The sequence below is a fragment of the Schistocerca piceifrons genome, chromosome 6 (assembly GCF_021461385.2).
Source record: "Schistocerca piceifrons isolate TAMUIC-IGC-003096 chromosome 6, iqSchPice1.1, whole genome shotgun sequence".
Lineage (NCBI taxonomy): Eukaryota > Metazoa > Arthropoda > Insecta > Orthoptera > Acrididae > Schistocerca > Schistocerca piceifrons.
The window spans coordinates 111,288,930-111,311,078 of NC_060143.1; the positions used below are offsets into that span (position 1 = coordinate 111,288,930).

Here is a 22,149-nt window from a genome sequence, read left to right on the forward strand (position 1 = left end):
CCCGAAATATGGAAAACATAGAGCTCGCAGTAGGGGAGATTTGTTTCATAGCATCGAAAAAATTCTCGTAGCTCTTAGGGTATTCATTTTAGAGCCCATGTGTACTGGATGTTTTTGCTTCCAATTAGCGTTCCTGTCATATCCGTGAACATTGACCATTCCTCCTCGGATACCCTGCATATATAACTTATCTTTCCACACAACGCGTACCTATTCTTTTTAAGATTTCAGACTTCTTGCACCACTTTACATTGTGTAAGGTGTCAGACAAATCCAACACCTTCCATGAAAACCCTGACATGATAAGCAAATCCAGTAGTATGTCACATAGCTCCTAATAAATCGTGACATTAAATTAACCAAAGTAATACGAGTAACGACTGAGCAAACGGAATACCACAGACTAACACAAGAATGCCTAAATGCATGTCATACCTTCCCACAGTGAGACAGACGCAGTTCCGAGGGGAGAAGCGAGAACAGAAGCCGAGAGCAGAACCGTGTTAAGCGAGAAGGCCCTACGATAAGGGACGGACACCCACGTCGCCAGCTAACCGCTACGACCACACCACCCGCAAGTTTTTAGCGTGAGACTTTTTCGCGTCTCTGTTACGTTAGGACCACCCCCCAGCCCATGTTAAAAGCTAGAGCCCCCCAGAAGAACAGTATAGATCTTACGATAACACAAAAAGGGTCACACCACCCGCAAGTTTTAGCGTGAGACTTTTTCGCGTCTCTGTTACATCAGGACCACCCCCCCAGCCCATGTTAAAAGATAGAGCCCTCCAGAAGAACAGTATCGATCTTACGATAACGCCAAAAGGACCACACCAGCTGCAAATTTTAGCGTGAGGCTTTTTCGCGTCTCTGTTACATTGCAAACTTTAAAAACATTGCCACACCACGAAAAGTTTAACGTTTCTCATTGGATAGACAGAATTTTTGTAGGTGCGGAGCTTAAGGTTAACGTTGAGACCCTGATTGGTCAGATGAAAACACAGCCAGATATTTTTTTTTAAACCAACTTCGGTAAATTGTAGTAAGGAGAAGTTAGGAGAGAGTTGCTTCTGAGACAGCGAGGTGTGCAGAGCTGTGCTGGACGCCGCCCCCTGACGAACACCGACGAGGTAATGAACGCACGCGATGCGGCATTTTTGAGCGCATAAGGCTTCACTCAGAACTGCAGAAGTCTCATCTGTTACATCCCCTTTTTACGTAATACTAGTGTCGATCGTCAATTAAAGCTCATGATGTTCACATTTGCCACTTGAAGTAAAAATCTGAAACGCAATGATTTTTCTGTTATATAGTTATTGAGATTTTTCTGTTATATAGTTATTGAGAAGCTACATCAGCCACTGTAATTTACAACAAGTTAGATAAGTAATTAAAGATAATTGAGGGTCACTGTAGACCATTTTGATAGTTTTCTCTTTTGTGAAACTTAATTTAAACCTAGATTATAGATGTGATATGGCATAGGTCATCCATCGATCTATTGTAGAACTTGGAGACCCATTCAGGGAATATTCGTTCACATTTTTGTTGAACACAGTTGGTTTTTACCATCCTGTATTAAAACATTTCCTTTTATCAATAGTGCAATTTATATACAATGTTTTGTGAGTAGAATAAAATTTCCAATGGTAAACTTAACTGCTTTTTCGACGTTATTTTACCAGCTAACTAAAAATAGGAATGCCTTGAACCCCTTCCACTAAATTTAGTTAGTATTAAGATTCTTTTACAGGGAGAGCAGTGGAGCTGATGCTGAAATCATTAAGTATTTGGTTATATCATCGTTAGTCTCACTGAACTCTTCTGAATTCTACATGTCATGTGTGGTCTGGCGTCTCCTTACCAGCAACAGGTCCCAGGTTCAAACTAGTCAATTCCCTAAAAAACACGCTCAGAGCGTCGTTGTGCGAAAGTGGTAGGGAGACACGATATAGAACAAACAGACACCATGCAGAATGTTTAGAAAATGGCGACCCGGCCAGGATGGTAAAATACCATGATTGACGGTCGACCACATGCCTAACTAGGTCAGAAAAATATCTTGTTGAAAAATTTTCGTAATAAAAATTTTTTTTGAACGTTATAAATAGTCGAAAACCGTAGCTACAGCGATAGATAGTAATAAAGTATTGAATAGAGACATTCTAGCAGAGACAATAGCATAATTAAGTTATGAATTTTAAAAATTGATAGAATTAAGTTTTCTCTCCAATGCAAGCGCACAGGTGGCGGATACATCGTTGAAGAGTTGGTTCTGACCCAACAAGTAAATGAATGGATTGTCAGTCTTGGTAGTGTCAAGTCGTGTGAACAAAAAGTTTATGAAACGCGTGAGATCGTATGAGCGCATGTTGACTCGAAGTAGGGCGCGTGAATTGCTTTTAAAACAGAAAATGAGGGATTCGGAAAGATTAGCAATGGCAGATCGAGACCTTGACCGAATTGAGGTAGAGACCCAGCTTGAAAATGAACAGAGAATAGAGGACAGTACAACAGACGATGCAGTATCGCGAGAAATAGGACATATAACGCACCATAACGAGGATAATGTACGTCAAGGCACAGAAAACCTAGGTCAGCATGCGACAGAGGAGCACGGAAGTAGAGACAGTCGATGAGGATTCTAACTTGCGTCTTGAATACGTAGAACCCATAGTACAAATAATCAGAGGTCCCTCACCACAGAGTACAAGGAATGCGAGCAGAAACGTGTCACAGCACAGTTCAATGCAATCGGTTGCGAACCAACACTTGGGCGAAACACAGAGCGTAGGACATCGGTAGAAAACGCAATAGGACCCACCAATCTGGCAGAATTATTACAATTAATGACGGAAACCATGACAAGACAAAATAAGGAAATTGCGAAACAAATTAAAATTCAGAATGCAGAAATGACGAAACAAAATGCAGAAACGACGAAACAAATTGCAGAAAACACGAGACAAATGCGTGAGATTAAAGAACAAAACAAAAAAATTCAGTTACACCTAAATCATATTGAAGACGAGGCAAAATAATCTCGAGAAGTGATAGGAAACTTAATAACAGGTCACAATCAATTGAGAACAGACATTGACAAGGTACAAGCGGACGTACAAACATTGCGTAATGACATTCAGGACGAGATCAAAACATTACGTAACAACACCCAGGGAGAAGTCAAGAAACTAGAGAAACAGATAAACGAAATTACTAGACAAGCAGCAGGTACAGCGCGTGAAATTGTTGAAAACAGTGTGTTACACAAACGTATCACGAAAGCAGCGCTGAAAAGATATGATAACCGCATAGTCAAAATAAAAGCGCAAACGAAGCGACAGTTTCAGAAATTGCGAACAGAGTTATTGCAAACCATTGAAGAGCGTAGTGAACAGGATCGAACAAGCACAGAGTCTACAACCACATCCGTATCTGTAACAGCACCGGAAAAACAAGCAGTTAACGAAGATATTACACATTTGCGATTCCAATCACAGGCGGAAAGTAACATAAGTGAAATCAGACAGCCTGCACAACAACAAACACGTTTCGAAATTCTTGATGAACAAACGTCATCACAAAAACATGCGGAACCACAAATGTATGTTTCAAGACAGTTTGGATCGTGCAATGAAGCAGCAAGGTTAGCCAGACAAGATACCGAACCAATATCTGATAATTGAAAGCCAGGTTGCGAAGAGTACAGTGCAATGCATTCACCTACACGTTCACAACCGATGGAAGAAAATTATTGCGTACCACTCCAACGATACTACGCAAGGGCAGGCGAAAGTTACAGTGGACAATATCCAATGGATCTACCACAACCGGAAAGAACGACGGGAGAAATGATCAGAAACAAAAGTGGCGAAGGATCGCGAATTTCATATGGAACTATGACAAAGTACGACAACGGTCATTTCCTCACAGTCAGAAAATTTCATCACTTTCGAGAAGGAAACTCATTACATCCACGAACTTTTATTGATCAATTCCGAGTAGGATTACCAGAACACTGGACGCTAGCACACAAATTAGACTTTATATGTGCACACATGTCAGGAACAGTCGCAGAAACCATGCAGAATGTTGCAGCGACAAGCCGATCGTACGAAGATTTCAGAGAGAAGTTTCTCTCACGATATTGGTCCAGCGAAGCACCGAACAGAGTGAAGTACGAATTATTACAGAACCCATATTTTGAAAATTCAGGAGAGAAGAGTCCCGTGAAATTTTTCGAATTAATGGCAAAGAAAAATCAATGCTTAGATGTACCATACAGTGATGGAGAGTTGATTAAATTATGCGCGATGAAGTTACCATTGAAATACCAGCAATCATTAGTAGGTCGCGGAGGCAATGACGTCGAAGCATTTAAAGGTATTCTAAGGGAACTAGAGTTCATATTTTCGGAAGATGACGGAAGAAAAAGACGAAGCGCACGTGAAAATGAAAGCAAAAAGCAGTGGAATCCACAAGACACAGTACGAAGAAGCAATAATTACGAACCATGTGATAACTTCGCACCAAGAAACGACAATAGATTTCAACAAAGAACCGGTTATGGATTTAGAAGAGAATATGGCAATATCTATAATTCACCCAGGAACGGCAACAACTATTACAGAGGGAATAACGACAACCGGAACGGGTACTGGAGAACCAATAGACCGACAAATTATCAACAAAGAAACCACTATCAACAAGTTGAACAAGAAAAGAGAATAAAGATGGAAGAGGTGGAGGTAAGACCACCAAACCCCGATAAACGTTCGAATTGACAGCTAAGCGCCCATGCCAAAGAGAATGACGCACCGACCCAGGACAATTGCAGCACCTTGAACAGAGAAGTAAATACCTTATCACGAGAAGAGAAGAAGGAAGAAACAAATCCGCAGGGACCAGATGAAAACGAAGACAAGAAAATAACAATATCGTTTTGGGACGAAATTAATTGGGAGAATACTGACGAGGAAGATGAATTACCAGAGGCATGCACAACGAATGGAGGAGGAAAGGACGAAGTAATGAGTATTGCAGAGCTATTTGAGATGGAAACCAGGGAAAGGGAATTCAATGAGGATAATGCGCAGTCGACAGAAGTTGAAAATAAGTTACGAGTGGGCACGCAACCCAACGTATATAATGAAGGAAACTATGAAGCGATAATTAGAGCATTTAGATGCGATTATGTGGAAGTAGCGATGAAGAAGGAGAAGATAGACGAGGATGAGGATAAAATAGAGGATGTTGAAGAAAGCGTAAATGAAGGAAGAAATAGAGAAGAGGAAATAAAAGAGAGAGAAGTAGCAGTCAAAGCTTATCCTACAGAAAGTTCAAATTCACAAGGGAAATTACTGAAAAGACTCATGTATGATTCAGTGGGGGATTCGTTGATGCAAGAAGAAGAAGAACAGAACCAGCCCTTTCAAATTCAACCAATTGTGAAGGCCATGGTAAGGCATATCCCAGTCAATATTGTAATTGATAGCGGAAGTGAACTGACTGCGATCTCCGAAAATTTATTCATGCAGTGTAATGCCAATGAGGAATTGCCAGTTCTGAAAACAAGTAAGAATAAAGTAAGAGGTCCTATTAGAAACAATGCTGCGGAAGTTACGAGACAAACAAGGTTAACTCTTTCGTGCCAAGGTCAAAAGATCGAAGCCAACTTCGTGATTATACCTATAAACTAACTGTAGATTTGATTATAGGTGCAAATTTTTTAAATGAGAGACGAGCGATAATAGATACAGGGAAAGGTAGCATAACATTCGGGAATGTCACACTTCTCTTTGAGCAAAAGCTAAAATTAGAAGAAATACCAGTTATAAACAAACAATTAAGAATGATGCAAGATAAAGAGGATGAAGAATTAGAATGGTATGCGCAAAAGGGGGAATCGCCTCAACTCGTGTTAGAAGTCCATAAAGAAATCGACGAAAAATTGCAAGAAGTTCAAGGTATTTCAGAACACAGTAAAAAAAATTAGAGGGTATTTTACAAGATAAAGCAGAGGTATTTTTACCTAAGACTGGCAGTATTAAACACTTTCAGTACAAGTTTGAAGATTAATTTTATTACTGGTAAATAATCAGCACAATATTTCAAGATTATGTTGCAGATAACATCGTCAGGAGAAAGAGGAATGAAGAGAGAGGAAGGTGGGAAAAAGAAAGTAGTTTCAATAATAACACCAATAGTACCATAGATTAAGGTGAAGGGATAAAGCGTAGATAGTCTAACAGTATGAAATACTAAAATGCTATACACCACGACACTACACAAAAATAAAAAACGAATTTGAGGTTTCTTGTATAAGTTAAGACTCAAAACATCTTAGAATTGTAACATGGAAAGGGCGCCGAAATTTGTAAAGCTTTTTAAGAAGGCATAAAACAATGTAGGTACTAGACATATGTTAGATGATTATAAGTAAAACTTTTGTAAAAACCATTGTAAAAACTCCAGCAAAGACCAGATGCAACGATCCACAAGTTGGAACGCGAGAAGTATCAAGAAAGAAAAGGACGTAATTAGCAAGACAAAATTCCTACAAGGCAGAAGCATCGAGAGAAGGGAAAGGACAGCGAGACCAACAGAAGGCCCTTGTAACTGAAGTGGGCAATAAATCTAACCGCTACGCAGAACCCTGCTGGAACGAACACAGAGCCGCACAGTGACAGAGCCCTGCAGAGACGGGATGCCGAATGCCAGAAGGGTCTCCCAGCCCCCCACTCAGCGGAGCGAGCAAAAAAACGGCCCGACGAGAAGACCGCCAGGGCAAGCCACCACTGGCAAAAAAATATGTGTAAAAGTCACACTACCGCTATTAAACAGCACGCTGATGCACGAAACTGAAGAAAACGACCACAAAGTAAAAATGACTCGCCCAAACAATTTATCACACTGTTACTAAGAGGAAAACTTCAAAGCGACTAGTTATCAATAAATATTTCCATATCCTGCCCAGGGAAGAACCAAGAAGCAAGTAAGAAGCAGAGAAAAAGCAGGAAGAACAGAAGTTGAAGATTCGCAAGATTGAAACCAAGAAAGAAGATGGGTGAAGAATAGACGACATACCTTCCGAAATCCCTATCCTATTGTAAACTAGTCGTCTGCGAAGTATTACAACGAAAAACGACCGCTTTCAGCGACACATAACGATGACTTTTACACATACAAAGCCAGTAAACCAAGAGATTCTGCACTCACAGCTCCATTCCATTATGGGACCTCCACAAGAGCAACACACACTTGCAAAGCCAACGAGGAACGATGAACGAAGCTGTACATCAAATACTTCCCCACATCCATCTCGCTCAAGTCCATCACCTTCGTGCAAAAACATTCGCCAACCTCATGCTTAAACATTCATAGGATTGTGTGAATGAATGTGTGAAATCAAATTATGTGATGTAGGAATTGTGCAAAAGAAACGTGTGAAAAACTAAATAAGTTAAGCATACCGGACAGCTAATAAACTACAAAATAACAGTCATTGACTATGGACTTAAATAAAAAAATAGACTATCGATAAAAATAAGTCATTAGTTCTGAAATGGACACTATATAAAGAACAAAAGTAAGGCATAATAAACACTAAAACTATATGCCACTTATTTTCTCCTCATAAGAATAAAGGAACTATATTTTACTTATTTTCTCCTTATAAAAACATAGAATAAAAATTATCTTGTTGGATGTTTTCCCTTTTTTTTAACATTTGTACCATTTGTTAGGATAATATCTCAATACTTGTATATGTATATTTCTTTGTCAAAGCAATTCTTGAAAATAATTCTTATTTTTTAGTGTAACAATGTTGAAATGAGTGTCTAGAAACAAAAACATTTTACTTGTACATGATATTTAGAAAATGTGTTAGGAATAGATTTTACTTAATTACTACATTTATAAAAACAATATTTCTAAGAAAATCGATGTGAAAGACTCCTCACTTTCGATAACAAACTTCTTAAAAAACAAACTTCACACTTAAATAAAGAAAGAAAATAATTAAAAATTAATAATAGCACAAAAATATTTTTCTCTTGTCATTTTTAAGAAAAATGTGGAAGAATATAAAAATATAAATTAGTAATACAAACTAGCATAGAACCAGAATAACGTGGCTGAACAGTAGGCAACATAATTTAGATAAACCAATAATTTTTGACTGACTTAGACAACGATACAATCATTGCCTAACTTCAGTGCAAAAATTAAGTTCGAAGGGTGGTGATATGTAAGGTGTCAGGCAAATCCAACACCTTCCATGAAAACCCTGACATGATAAGCAAATCCAGTAGTATGTCACATAGCTCCGAATAAATCGTGGCATTAAATTAACCAAAGTAATACGAGTAACGAGTGAGCAAATGGAATACCACAGACTAACACAAGAATGCCTAAATGCATGTCATACCTTCCCACCGTGAGACAGACGCAGTTCCGAAGGGATAAACGAGAACAGAAGCCGAGAGCAGAACCGTGTTAAGAGAGAAGGCCCTACGATAAGGGACGGACACCCACGTGGCCAGCTAACCGCTATGACCACACCACCCGCAAGTTTTTAGCGTGAGACTTTTTCGCGTCTCTGTTACGTTAGGACCACCCCCCAGCCCATGTTAAAAGCTAGATCCCTCCAGAAGAACAGTATAGATCTTACAATAACACAAAAAGGGCCACACCACCCGCAAGTTTTAGCGTGAGACTTTTTCGCGTCTCTGTTACATCAGGACCACCCCCCAGCCCATGTTAAAAGATAGAGCCCTCCAGAAGAACAGTATAGATCTTACGATAACGCTAAAAGGACCACACCAGATGCAAATTTTAGCGTGAGATTTTTTCTCGTCTCTGTTATGTTGCAAACTTTAAAAACATTGCCCCACCACGAAAAGTATAACGTTTCTCATTGGATAGACAGAATTTTTGTAGGCAGAGCTTAACGTTAACATTGAGACCCTGATTGGTCAGATGAAAACACAGCCACATAGTTTTTTTTAAACCAACTTCGGTAAATTGTAGTAAGGAGAAGTTAGGAGAGAGTTGCTTCTGAGACAGCGAGGTGAGCGGAGCTGTGCTGGCCGCCGCCCCCTGACGAACACCGACAAGGTAATGAGCGCACGCGATGCCGCATTTTTGAGCGCATAAGGCTTCACTCAGAGCTGCAGAAGTCTCATCTGTTACATCCCCTCTTTACGTAATACTAGTGTCGATCGTCAATTAAAGCTCATGATGTTCACATTTGCCACTTGAAGTAAAAATCTGAAACGCAATGATTTTTCTGTATATATAGTTATTGAGATTTTTCTGTTATATAGTTATTGAGAAGCCACATCAGCCACTGTAATTTACGACATGTTAGATAAGTAATTAAAGATAATTGAGGGTCACTGTAGACCATTTTGATAGTTTTCTCTTTTGTGAAACTTAATTTAAACCTAGATTATAGATGTGATATGGCATAGGTCATCCTTCGATCCATTGTAGAACTTGGAAACCCATTCAGGGAATATTCGTTCACATTTTTGTTGAATGCAGTTAGTTTTTACCATCCTGTATTAAAACATTTCCTTTTATCAATAGTGCAATTTATAAACGATGTTTTGTGAGTAGAATAAAATTTCCAATAGTAAACTTAACTGCTCTTTCGACGTTATTTTACCAGCTAACTAAAAATAGGAAAGCCTTGAACCCCTTCCACTAAATTTAGTTAGTATTAAGATTCTTTTACAGGGAGTGCAGTGGAGCTGACGCTGAAATCATTAAGTATTTGGTTATGTCATCGTTAGTCTCACTGAACTCTTCTGAATTCTACATGTCATGTGTGGTCTAGCGTCTCCTTACCAGCAACAGGTCCCAGGTTCAAACTAGTCAATTCCCTAAAAAACACGCTCAGAGCGTCGTAGCGCGAAAGTGGTAGGGAGACACTATATAGAACAAACAGACACCACGCAGAATGTTTAGAATTGTCGAAAGTTTCTCCTATACTAATCATATGAAAGCCTGCTGACTTTTCATAAATGTTTCCATTTTCAAACCTAACGTGATAACTGTCCGTCTTGCTCCTATACCTTGCCAAACTGATCGTTATCCAATATATCTTGAATCTTCTGTTTCATTCTTTTGCATTCCATTCTGGCCAGCAACTTAGACACAGGTGCTGTCAAGCCTAGCGTACGACAGTTCCCGCACTCGCTATCCTTGGGATAGTGCTGTACCGAACTTATACTACCACTGTGTGCTTTTCAAACATTTGCTTAGCCTGAAACAACCCTTTTTACTTGGAAGTGTATTTTAATGTTTTATTTGTACCACGTCGTGAGGTTCATTTCAATTACAAACGATACGTACACAGGGATTTTTCGTTATACCGGGGTTGGAACTTTAATAGTGGCAACTATTTATTTACAGCTCGTACAAAATAGATAAGTATTTAAAATTTTGCTGACCTTTAAAGTAGTCACCAGCATTGTGTATAACCCATTGCCAGGGATGTGGAAGTCGTAGGATACTCTTAGCAGTGTCAGTTGTGTTGACAGTTCGAGCGGTGCGGTCTATTGCCCGACGAATTTGTAGCAGTTCTGAAGCGAATGCCGTGAAGTGTTTCTTTCAGTTTAGAAATCGAGTTGAACTCACGAGGGCTTAAGTCAGGGGAGTGCAGTAGGTGGTGTAGCACTTTAGCAGCCCCACCAGTCAAACAAATCAGTAACAGCTTGCACTGAACATGCTTGAGCGTTGTCCTGCAAAATGATTGTCAGGTCCTGCAGAAAGTGTCATCACTTCTGTCCCTAAGCTGGTCGTAGGTTGTGTTCGAAAAATAAACAGCATAGAGACAGAAGTGACGACACTTTTGCAGGACCTGACCACCGTATTGGAGGACAATGCTCAAGCACGTACAGTGCAAGCTGTTACTGATCTTTTTTACTGATGGGGCTGCTAAGTGCTATACCACCTACGGCACTCCTCTGACTTAAGCCCTCGTGAGTTCAACTCGCTTTCTAAACTGGAGGAAACACTTCACGGCATTCGCTTCAGAACTGCTACAACTTCATCGGGCAATAGACCGCGCTCCTCGAACTGTCAACACAACTGGCACTGCTAAGAGTATCCTATTACTTCCACATCGCTGGCAACGGGTTACACACAATGCTGGTGACTATTTTGAAGGTCAATAAAACATTGAAACACGTATCTATTATGTACGAGCTGTAAATAAATAATTGCCACTATTAAAGTTCCGACCCTCGTATATTTATTTATCTCATTTATCTTATGGCACATGGCAGCAGCACACATGCAAATGTAAATACAATAGTAAAGAGGAAAACAAATGTGCAACACATATAAAAGAATATAAGGGGCGCTAGGAGTATCACACAACAAACCTACAGAATTAAAATACTAGCATGCATAATTAGTTGTTGACCACACATCAGTGACGAAATTGTGTATCCACTTGGTAGCATGAGGAGTGACTTCCTCAGCAGAGCCATCGTATTTTCTTATTGGGGAACACTTGTATGATATGGTCCAGAGTCGGCCCACATGCTCCGTTATCGCAGCCTATGCTGTCCACAAGTTCCCATTTACAAAGCTTGGTCATGTATCCTGTGTGGTAGCTTCGAATACGGTTAAGACTAGTCCAATTTCTCTTGGGAAGCTGAATCCTTGGGATTAGTTACGAGATGATGATTACTTACAGAATTCTCCCACTCCTTTTCCTACGTGTCTGTTATGTTAAGGGTGTCCTGTCTTCTTTCACAGCTGTTGTTCCGTATTTGCTTCCGTGATTTCAAGCGTGTATTTGGTAAATTCATAAGTACATCTTGAACAAATGGTAATTAATTGAAACCCTCAGCCGAGCGGTTCTAGGCGCTACAGTCTGGAACCGCGCGACCTCTACGGACGGAGGTTCGAATCCTACCCGGGCATGGATGTGTGTGATGTCCTTAGGTTAGTTAGGTTTAAGTAGTTCTACGTTCTAGGGGACTGATGACCTTAGAAGTTAAGTCCCATAGTGCTCAGAGCCATTTGAACCATTTTAATTATGTAAACAGACTGTGACTAAGCAATTTCTCTGCAGTATACATTCTTGAAGGAGTAATAGTACCGCAAGGCTGTAATGTTAGAAACTTTTTGGAATATATGTTATTAAATTGCACTTAAGTGCGACATACGCATAATAAATGAAATCGAATCACAGTATCTTATACTGCACTTGAGTGCGCCTCTTGCAAATTATACAGGGTGATTTTTTTCCACCGTGTAGAAACACTAGGGATTGATAGATGAGAAGATACGGAACAAAAAAGGTCTGATGGACATATGTCCTGAAATGCATGGTTTCCATGCTTGAGATAATTTATTCAATAATACTTTGCTACCGAAACTGCGGTCTAATTCGCGCTGTACTATGCAGCCATAGCTACAGTATGCATGGTTTCCTCCTATAGGTTGGCATTGTTCCTCATATGTCACGCCCCAGCGCCCTCTCCTGCCATAGTAATTGGTAATGTGATGTCCTAAGGTTAGTTAGGTTTAAGTAGTTCTAAGTCCAAGGGGACTGACTGATGACCTCAGAAGTTAAGTCCCATAGTGCTCAGAGCCATATCAACCATTCTGAAACCCTCAGCTGACGACAGGTGTTGTTGACATACCTTCGAGACAGCTGTAAATGTGTGCCCCGACCGGGAGTCGAACCCGGGATCTCCTGCTTACATGGCAGACGCTCTATCCATCTGAGCCATCGAGGACACAGATGAATAGCGCGACTGCCGGGACTTTTCCCTTGCACACTTCCCGTGAGACCCACATTCCCAACTGTCCACAATCTACATACGTAATGTTAGTAGATACTTTGCTCATCCTTTTATTAGCAACATTACGTATGTAGATTGTGGACAGTTGGGAATGTGGGTCTCACGGGAAGTGTGCAAGGGATAAGCCCCTGCAGTCGCGCTATTCATCTGTGTCCTCGATGGCTCAGCTGGATAGAGCGTCTGCCATGTAAGCAGGAGATCCCGGGTTCGACTCCCGGTCGGGGCACACATTTTCAGCTGTCCCCATCAAGGTATGTCAACAACACCTGTCGGCAGCTGAGGGTTTCAAATAATTATCATTTATTCTAGAGAAGCTGCACGGTAATCAATGTTCCTGTTCTTTCGAGAAGAGTTACTATCTTCATACATCTTGAACAGCTAAATCTTTTACATGTTCTATGTACATCATTTTTCTCAGTCTTTAATCGTTATTTTTTTTCGTCTTAGCTTTTGAGGAGCAATGTTACTGATGACGGAGAGCTACGGGATCTGAGTAGACCTTAATCTACCGGTGGTTTTGTACGGTTGGTTTTCTGGAACTGCGCGTCTGCCGTGTTGGTATGGTGACTAGCTTGCCGGACCGGAGCACACTATGTTGCAGTGGTGAAGACTACAGGTGTTGTTGCTGTTCGCGATGTGGACGCATCTGCACCCCAAGAACTACCAGACAATTTTCTGATAACATTATATCAGATCTTTACATCGTGATCAACATTCTTAACGTATTCTGCACAGGGTAAAGTGCTATTCAGCATAGAGCCCAGATATTTAGGACGGAAGCTGTGTTTAAATCTCATTTGGTTAAAAAACTCTGTGCTCGTTTCTCCAGCTGCGTTGACACAGTGCTCATGAGAAGAGCACCTGTCCGACTGCCGCGCCGTTGGCTGCGCTGCGCTGGCACTGGCTGACTGCCTCTGCAGATCCGGAAGCGGCGCGGCGCCGCACTGGGATGGGATGGCGCTGCACGCAGCCAGTGCGTGCTCTGGCTCCCGCTTACGTAACGCCTCACCTTGGACTTGGCGACGCGCCGGACCGGCGCTAGGCTGGCCGGGGGCTCGCGACGCCGTACCGCCGCACCTGCTAGCCGCCCCACCGCTGTGGCAGGCGCAGATAAAACTGCGCTCCGGAAATGCGGTAGCGGCGGACCACAAAGCCGTCTGCGGGAGATACGGGCTGGAGCTGCCGCAGGACGTCCGGGGCCCTGGTGTTTACATCTACATCTACATCTACATACATACTCCGCAATCCACCATACGGTGCGTGGCGGAGGGTACCTCGTACCAAAACTAGCATCTTCTCTTCTTGTTCCACTCCCAAACAGAACGAGGGAAAAATGACTGCCTATGTGCCTCTGTACGAGCCCTAATCTCTCTTATCTTATCTTTGTGGTCTTTCCGCGAAATGTAAGTTCGCGGCAGTAAAACTGTACTGCAGTCAGCCTCAAATGGTGGTTCTCTAAAGTTCCTCAGTAGCGATTAACGAAAAGGACGCCTCCTTTCCTCTAGAGACTCCCACCCGAGTTCCTGAAGCATTTCCGTAACACTCGTGTGATGATCATTCCTACCAGTAACAAATCTAGCAGCCCGCCTCTGAATTGCGTCTATGTCCTCCCTCAATCCGACCTGATAGGGATCCCAAACTCTCGAGCAATACTCAAGAATAGGTCGTATTAGTGTTTTATAAGCGGTCTCCTTTACAGATGAACCACATTTTCCCAAAATTCTACCAATGAACCGAAGACGACTATCCGCCTTCCTCACAGCTGTCATTACATGCTTGTCCCACATCATATCGCTCTGCAATGTTAGGCCCAAATATTTAATCGACGTGACTGTGTCAAGCGCTACACTACTAATGGAGTATTCAAACATTACAAGATTCTTTTCCTATTCATCTGCATTAATTTACATTTATCTATATTTAGAGTTAGCTGCCATTCTTTACACCAATCAAAAATCCTGTCCAAGTCATCTTGTATCCTCCTACAGTCACTCAACGACGACACCTTCCCGTACACCACAGCATCATCAGCAAACAGCCGCACATTGCTATCCATCCTATCCAAAAGATCATTTATGCAGATAGAAAACAACAGCGGACCTACCACACTTCCCTGGGGCACTCCAGATGATACCCTCACCTCCGATTAACACTCACCATCGAGGACAACGTACTGGGTTCTATTACTTAAGAAGTCTTCGAGCCACTCACATACTTGGGAACCAATCCCATATGCTCGTACCTTATGTAGGAGTCTGCAGTGGGGCACCGAGTCAAACGCTTTCCGGAAGTCAAGGAATATGGCATCCGTCTGATATCCTTCATCCATGGTTCGCGAGATATCATGTGAAAAAAGGGCGAGTTGCGTTTCGCAGGAGCGATGCTTTCTAAAGCCATGCTGATGCATGGACAGCAACTTCTCTGTCTCAAGGAAATTCGTTATATTCGAACTGAGAATATGTTCGAGAATCCTGCAACAAACCGATGTTAAGGATATTGGTCTGTAATTTTCAGGATCCGTCCTTCTACCCTTCTTATATACAGGCGTCACCTGCGCTTTTTTCCATTCGCTCGGGATTTTACGTTGGGGAAGAGATTCGCGATAAATGCAAGCTAAGTAAGGAACCAGTGCAGTAGAGTACTCTCTGTAAAACCGAATTGGAATCTCATCAGGACCTGGTGATTTATTTATTTTCAACCCATTCAGCTGCTTCACAACCCCACGGATGTCTATCACTACGTCCTCCATACGGGAATCTGGACGAGACTCAAACGGCGGTATGTTTGTACGATCCTCCTGCGTGAAAGATTTCTCAAACGCTAAATTTAAAATTTCAGCTTTCGTTTTGCTGTCTTCCGTTGCCAGGCCAGACTGATCAGTGAGTGACTGGATGGAAGCCTTCGACTCGCTTACCGATTTTACGTAAGACCAGAATTTCCTTGGGTTTTCAGCAAGATCTTATGCTAAGATATGACGGTGGTAGTGGTTGTATGCTTCGCGCGCATCGCTCTTTTTACAGCAGCACGAATCTCTACTAACTTTTGCCTGTCCTCGTCTCCCGATCTTTCTTGTACCGCGAGTGCAACTGCCTTTGCTTCCTGAGCATTCTCCGAATTGCGCTGTTAAACCACGGTGGGTCTTTTCCATGCGCAACCCACTTTTTCGGTACATACTTGTCCAATGCGTGATTTACAACGTGTTTAAAATTTGCCCATAATTCTTCCGAGTCCAACGTACCGGAAGTAAATGAAGTCGATTCACTTACTAAGTGGGATGCTAACAACTGCTTATCTGCTCTTTCTAGTAAGAATACTCTCCTAGCCTTCTTGACCGACTTTTTAACTTTCGTAACCGTAGTCGTAATGACAACATCATGATCACTAATCCCTGTCTCAACATTGACACCGTCGATGAGGTCTGGTCTGTCCGTGGCTACCAGATCTCAAATATTTCCATTACACGTTGGCTGTCGATTTAGCTGCTCAAGACAGTTTTCTGATAATGTGTTCAAAAGTAATTCACACGACGGCTTGTCTGTACCATCTGTAATGAATCCATAGACATCCCAGTCTATACTAGGTAGGTTGAAGTCGCCTCCGACTAATATAGCATGATCCGGGTAGTTCTGCGATACAGAATGTTGACTCCCTTTGAATGATTCTAGAATAGTCACGGTGGAACCTAGTGGCCGGTAATAACACCCCACAATTAACTTTATTTCCCCTAGCCCAGATAACTTCACAATCACTCTTGCCTTCAGGGACCTCTCGGGCGAACAGGCCGAGCTGGGCTTCGCGCAACAGTTGAGTGACTGCAGTAAAATACAGAATGACTTGTACTTTCTATTTCATGTGATGAATGCCATCTTGCTATAAACGTAGAAAAACGTAAGGTAATGCAGACAGTATTATAAGAAAACTGAGTCCGCCTTGATGCAAAGCACCTTGTTATTCGTTTATTTATTTATTCTCCCAAACGTTATTACATTTTTACGTAGCACGTTATTACATTTTTACTGTTCGTGTTTTAAAATATAGTTTTCATATGGACACTTTTATACTACCTTATTTATTTTATGTTACAGCATGTTTATGTCTGCGACATATTTTCTGTGCGATTTTTGTTTCTGTTGCCGTTTTTTACTTAACAAACATCATGTGATCTGCAAACATGTGAGCGGCTGTTAGTAAACAAAATAATAAAAGGTGAACTTCGTATGTCAGCAATATATACTTGGGGGTGTGGTAGTGTTGTGGAAAACCAGTTATTTGGTGTGTACTGAGCTATTACTTGGCTATTCGTGTACTCGCGTACTGTGTAGCTCTTCTATCCTGTTATGTATTTCATCTACAAGACAGATTATGTCATCCACATATCGTTACTAGTAGATTATTTTGTACCCTCCTTGTTTTACAATGTTATTGAATATTGTGTTCTCTACATGGTCCAAGAAAATGTTGGCTAATGTTCCACTGATGGGGGACACCATGGGAAGCCCCTCTTGTTGCAAGTAGAAGTTGTTGTTGAAAGTGAAGTAGTTTTGTTCTGTGATTAGCCTAAGAATGGACGTGATCTCATTTATTTGTACATTTGGGAATTTCTTGCATTTTAGCTGTTGTTCTACAATGTTTATAGTTTCTTCTGTGGGTATGTTTGTGTACATGGATGTTATGAGAGAAGATACCAGTTTTGCTGTTGAGGGGATGTTGACATTCCTAATTTTCTCTATTATGTCTCCTGTGTTTTTGAGGCCTCTGTTGTTTGTGTATGTGTATGTTTCCTGTAGGAAGAAATAAACGAATAACAAGGTGTTTTGCATCAAGGCGGACTCAGTTTTCTTATATTACCGTTTTCTAGGCAAACACGGACCTAATGGAAGAGTTCCAAGACGAATAGGAGAAACAATGGTGCAATATTCGAATACAGTAGTCTCCTGATTGACAAAGTAATGTCCGTTAAACATTGAAGCGTAACATTGTAAAGCGATATGAAATGGAACGAGCATGCAAGGACATTTAAACTGGCATGTCACGTATAAAATAAATATCAAGCGATAAAGCTTTAGTCATGTAAGACATGTACATTTCTATTGTCTATTGTCAAACCACAATTTATGAAAGATGTTTATATTTTATTAATAGGATTAAGTAGGAATAATTAATATTTGTCATTTTGGAAATAACTGTGGTCGCAGGGAATGTCTGCACCAAAGTATTGTTGGCAGGAGAGACCGCACATTGGTATTGTATTGTATTGTTGGCGGGATAGACCGCGTATGGATACATTTTAAGAAAAGAGCGGGAAAGACCGCATGTTGATACATTTTGTAACGGTAGTAGGGACTGTCTGCACAAGAAAGCATTGTTGGCAGGAGAGACCGACTTTACCGTTTGTAGGAAGTCAGTAGCAAGCGAGATGTGAAGCGAGTCGATAGCAGGTCTGAAGCGAGAGGTTGAGAGGAGCGGTGTGCCTGCCAGCCACCAGCTATGATTTACAAGAGATTATAAGCGGATGTACAGAGACATCAGCTAACTATTATCATGAGAGGAACTAATATTATTGATTTTTTTTTTTTTTAGAAACTCAAGACTACTGAAGGTATGTTTGCGCAGTGCTAGTTGTAAGATTATTGTAAATAGTAAGTCCCATTTGAAAGTTTGTACAATCATTTCATTACCGATAGTAAATATTTGAAGAATCGTTTTCATGATATAATTAACTTTTGCCAGCAATATTGCATTACTGATTATAATCCATTCCAAAAACCGTCAACGTAAAACTTTGCAAAATTTTATTGTTGTCAAGAAAAAGTTTAACTATGAATTACGTAACTTCAATCAAACTAATTAAAGAATAACGTCAGCTTTGGTAATAAATACAGCCACTTACTATGACAGCCCATCAGCAGCTAATAGAGTATAGTAAAACAAAGTATATTCATGTCGCAGTTCGATGTAGCAGTCAGATGGCAATCCAGTAACAGTAAAAAAGGTAAGGAACAGTTTTGGGTTATTGCAGGTAACGACTGAGGGCCACAACGACGACACATTCCATGTTTCGTAGAAATAATCAGCAAATCACTTTTAATAAGCAGCATTTAAATTTGTATGCGAAGATTGCACTTATTATTATTGAGAAAGAGAATTAATTTCGAAGAGAAGATTTCATTTGTTATTATTAAGCAAGAGATAGAAATCCTAAGGGAAGGTCTCATAGGTTATTGTAGAATGGAAGGTTGCGTAACAAAAGAGATATAGAGGAGACGGGAACGTTTCACTCATAACGGAAAACATAGAGGACAAGCCACTATGGGCTGCTCACACATGTCCAGATGCAGTAGCTTGATATTTATTTTATACGTGACATGCCAGTTTAAATGTTTTATTTCTGATGAAGGCACTTTTAGTAGTGGCCGAAACCTAGGTCAAAAGGACTTGATTTTTGCGACCGAGGGCTGTCATTGCTTTAATGTTACAGAGATGCTTGGTGAGCTCAACTGATAATCCCTGGAGGAAAGACGACGATCTTTTTGCGGAACACTGGTGAAAAAATTTAGAGGACACGCAGCTACAGCAGACTGCAGACGATGCCACTGCTGCTGACGCAAATTTCGCGTACGGGATAAGTTGTGAGAAGTTAGGGTTCATGCGGAAGCGAGTGAACTGGAAAGGAAATGATTAGTACTCATACACTGCACTCTCCGACACATCTCATATAGTCGCTAGCGGAATATGTAGTAGAAGTAGATTTGCGGTCTCAACAAATTTCATAATACACAAAAACAAAGGGTGTTCCAAAACTGTACGACAGACTGACGTCAGCAATATAGGTCTACAGTCGTGTGCGTCTGTTCGACGACATTTCTTGTAAGCAGGTGTGACCCTGTAAGGCGTGTGTTTTGTTGAACAGAAACGAACTACTACCATGAGCAGTTGCGTAAAGCCGTGAACTACTGAGCTATGCTGTAATATATGAAAATTTTACGGCCCAGAAAATAAATCAGAAACGCGATCGCACCACAAATGTTTAATGAAACAGTCGCAGACACACACACTTACTTAATGCAGACGCACCAGAAATGTGTGTTGCATTATTTGTTTATTTAAACATCGAACAGAAGGGAATCATTGATCAAGAACCTGTCCAAAAATTATATACGAGTTTGTATGCTCTCAACGTATAGCCAAAAGCGTGCAAGAGGATGATCCCTCCTATCTGTAATCACTCAGTATGGCTTGAAATGAATACTTATTGAAAATCTTCCTTAAACCATGTAGGTCAGAATATCATTTACGAATAAAATCCCCACATACTATTGTAAATAATGAGCCCATCTTGATCAAATCATCCAAAGAACATCTCAGTATACCAGAACAGTGTGTATTACCTTTCTCCACCTGTAACCTTCTTCTTCTTCAGTGTATCCGCCTTTTAACAGATTGCAACTGAAGGCTCCCCATCATGTTCTAATGTCATCCATCACGCCAATTCTCTTCCTATCTCTCCCTTTCATTCCTTCCATTTTTCTCTTCATAATTCTTTGCTGCAGACAATTCCTATCCAGTCGGTGTCCCAGCCAAGGTTTTGTCCTCTTTATTATCACTTCCAATAATCTTCTTTCTCTTCCTACCTTCTTCGTTACTTGTTCATATACAAGTTTGATAGGCCACTTCCCTCGCAAGCACTGCCTGAAATTCAGCACTCGCTGTCATTAAATCAAAGTAGGAGGAACAAGAATCTTGATTTCTGAGCCGACTCATCGTACTGCAGAGAGTGAGTTCAGCTTTTAACCGCAACAGCGTACGGCAGCACAATCACTACCCGCTGCACACGAGCGGACTCTTCGGCTTCCGGCGGGAGCATTATGAACTCTACTTTCCTCTAGCCGTGAGCGTGTCACCGCGCGTGCGTAATTCCTGCTCTTGACCCCTTGAAACTGCGCGTAGCACTAGTCTCAGCTTACAGCAGTGAACAGAGCCACAACCACCACCTGAAGATGTCGAACAGTTGCTTCGATGAAATATTGTCGGAATTGCGCAATGTTATCCGGAGCCAAACCTCAGAAGTGTATATGCATCAGATCTGTTCGGAAAACCGTGATGAGTCCCGTCGATTTTATAGTTGACCGCTCTAATAATGTGAATCCAAATTCCTACACACTCAATGGCACTTAGAGTGATTGAATGAATAGTAGCAGCAATAAACTGATAGTAAAACTTTTGTGGAGAGTTGTTGGAAAACTAAGTATGATTTTCAAAACTGATCCTGCAACAGGTGTTAAAATCAGTGTGTGTCCAGTCTTAACGTACGACAGTGAGACGAAAACAACTAATGCGAAATCTATTCTGAAACTGAGAATTGTTCAGCAAGCAATGGAGAGAGATTCGTTTTGGTCATTAGTTAGCGAAACACGAGTACAAACAAATGGATCGAAGAGCTACCTGGAGTAGATGTAATAAAGACCGTGGTGGCTATGAAATGGAGGTGACATACAATTATTCTTCTGATGTCCATGTGGTTGGCAACTGTTTCTTTCTAAAAGCATAAGGCATGTATTAGTATACGTGTACCTACGAGTGTTTTCAGTATACGTGTTAATGATTCTTCACGTGATTTGTCGATACTTAGTGTACCGCTAAAGATGAACATGTAGTCTCATGTTAAAAATAAATCCTATGAGCTGGTCTGTTTTAATCATCAAAAATGAGGTTCCTGACCTGTTTATTCTGCCATTTTATAGTTCTAAGTGTCGAGTATTAAACGCAGTAGAATTTCTGCGCCGTCAGTTTACAACTGAAAACGACGTGATAAAAGCGCAAAGTAGATACACGTCTCCTTGCTGAAGGTCTTTCTGGAACTTGCAAGATTTTCCCGTATGATGCAGAGTATGACACAATGAATGTTGTTTAGCTTGGAAAGCAAAAAGCACAGCTTTAATACAACTGTAATGGTAGAAACAGAAGCAATTTGCGGACTTTTTCAATTTACCTTGACAGCTCTAACGACAGTAAACACAGCTCAATTTCAGAAACTATTATTATGAGTGTCATTTCTCGTGAGTTCATGTCTTTGTTTCTTGTGGAATGCCTTCAGAGTACTAGAAAGCACCAATAAACTTTTGAAACCACTGCAGGTATAGTTCCTGTTCTCAGAAATTGTTCGGCTTCGTCGTAAATTCTTTTCAAACATAGTGTTTTGTTGCTCAACTTTGAAACATGTTTCAGTAGTTTCTGGAGGCTTGTGACCCACCGCTCTCTGACTAAAGTTTTCTTTCTGTTCTCACTGTCGTATCGACTCATAGTTTTCATTGTTACTCAATAA

General features: G+C 40.9%; 2 non-coding genes across 2 annotated transcripts; one reads left to right on the top strand and one right to left on the bottom strand.

Moving 5' to 3' along the window:
• Positions 1-12,687: 12,687 nt before the first annotated feature.
• Positions 12,688-12,761, bottom strand: Trnat-ugu. The gene has a single exon. It is a non-coding gene; the product is annotated as a tRNA-Thr (tRNA).
• Positions 12,762-12,979: 218 nt separating this feature from the next.
• Trnat-ugu lies at positions 12,980-13,053 on the top strand. The gene has a single exon. It is a non-coding gene; the product is annotated as a tRNA-Thr (tRNA).
• The last annotated feature ends 9,096 nt before the right edge of the window (positions 13,054-22,149 follow it).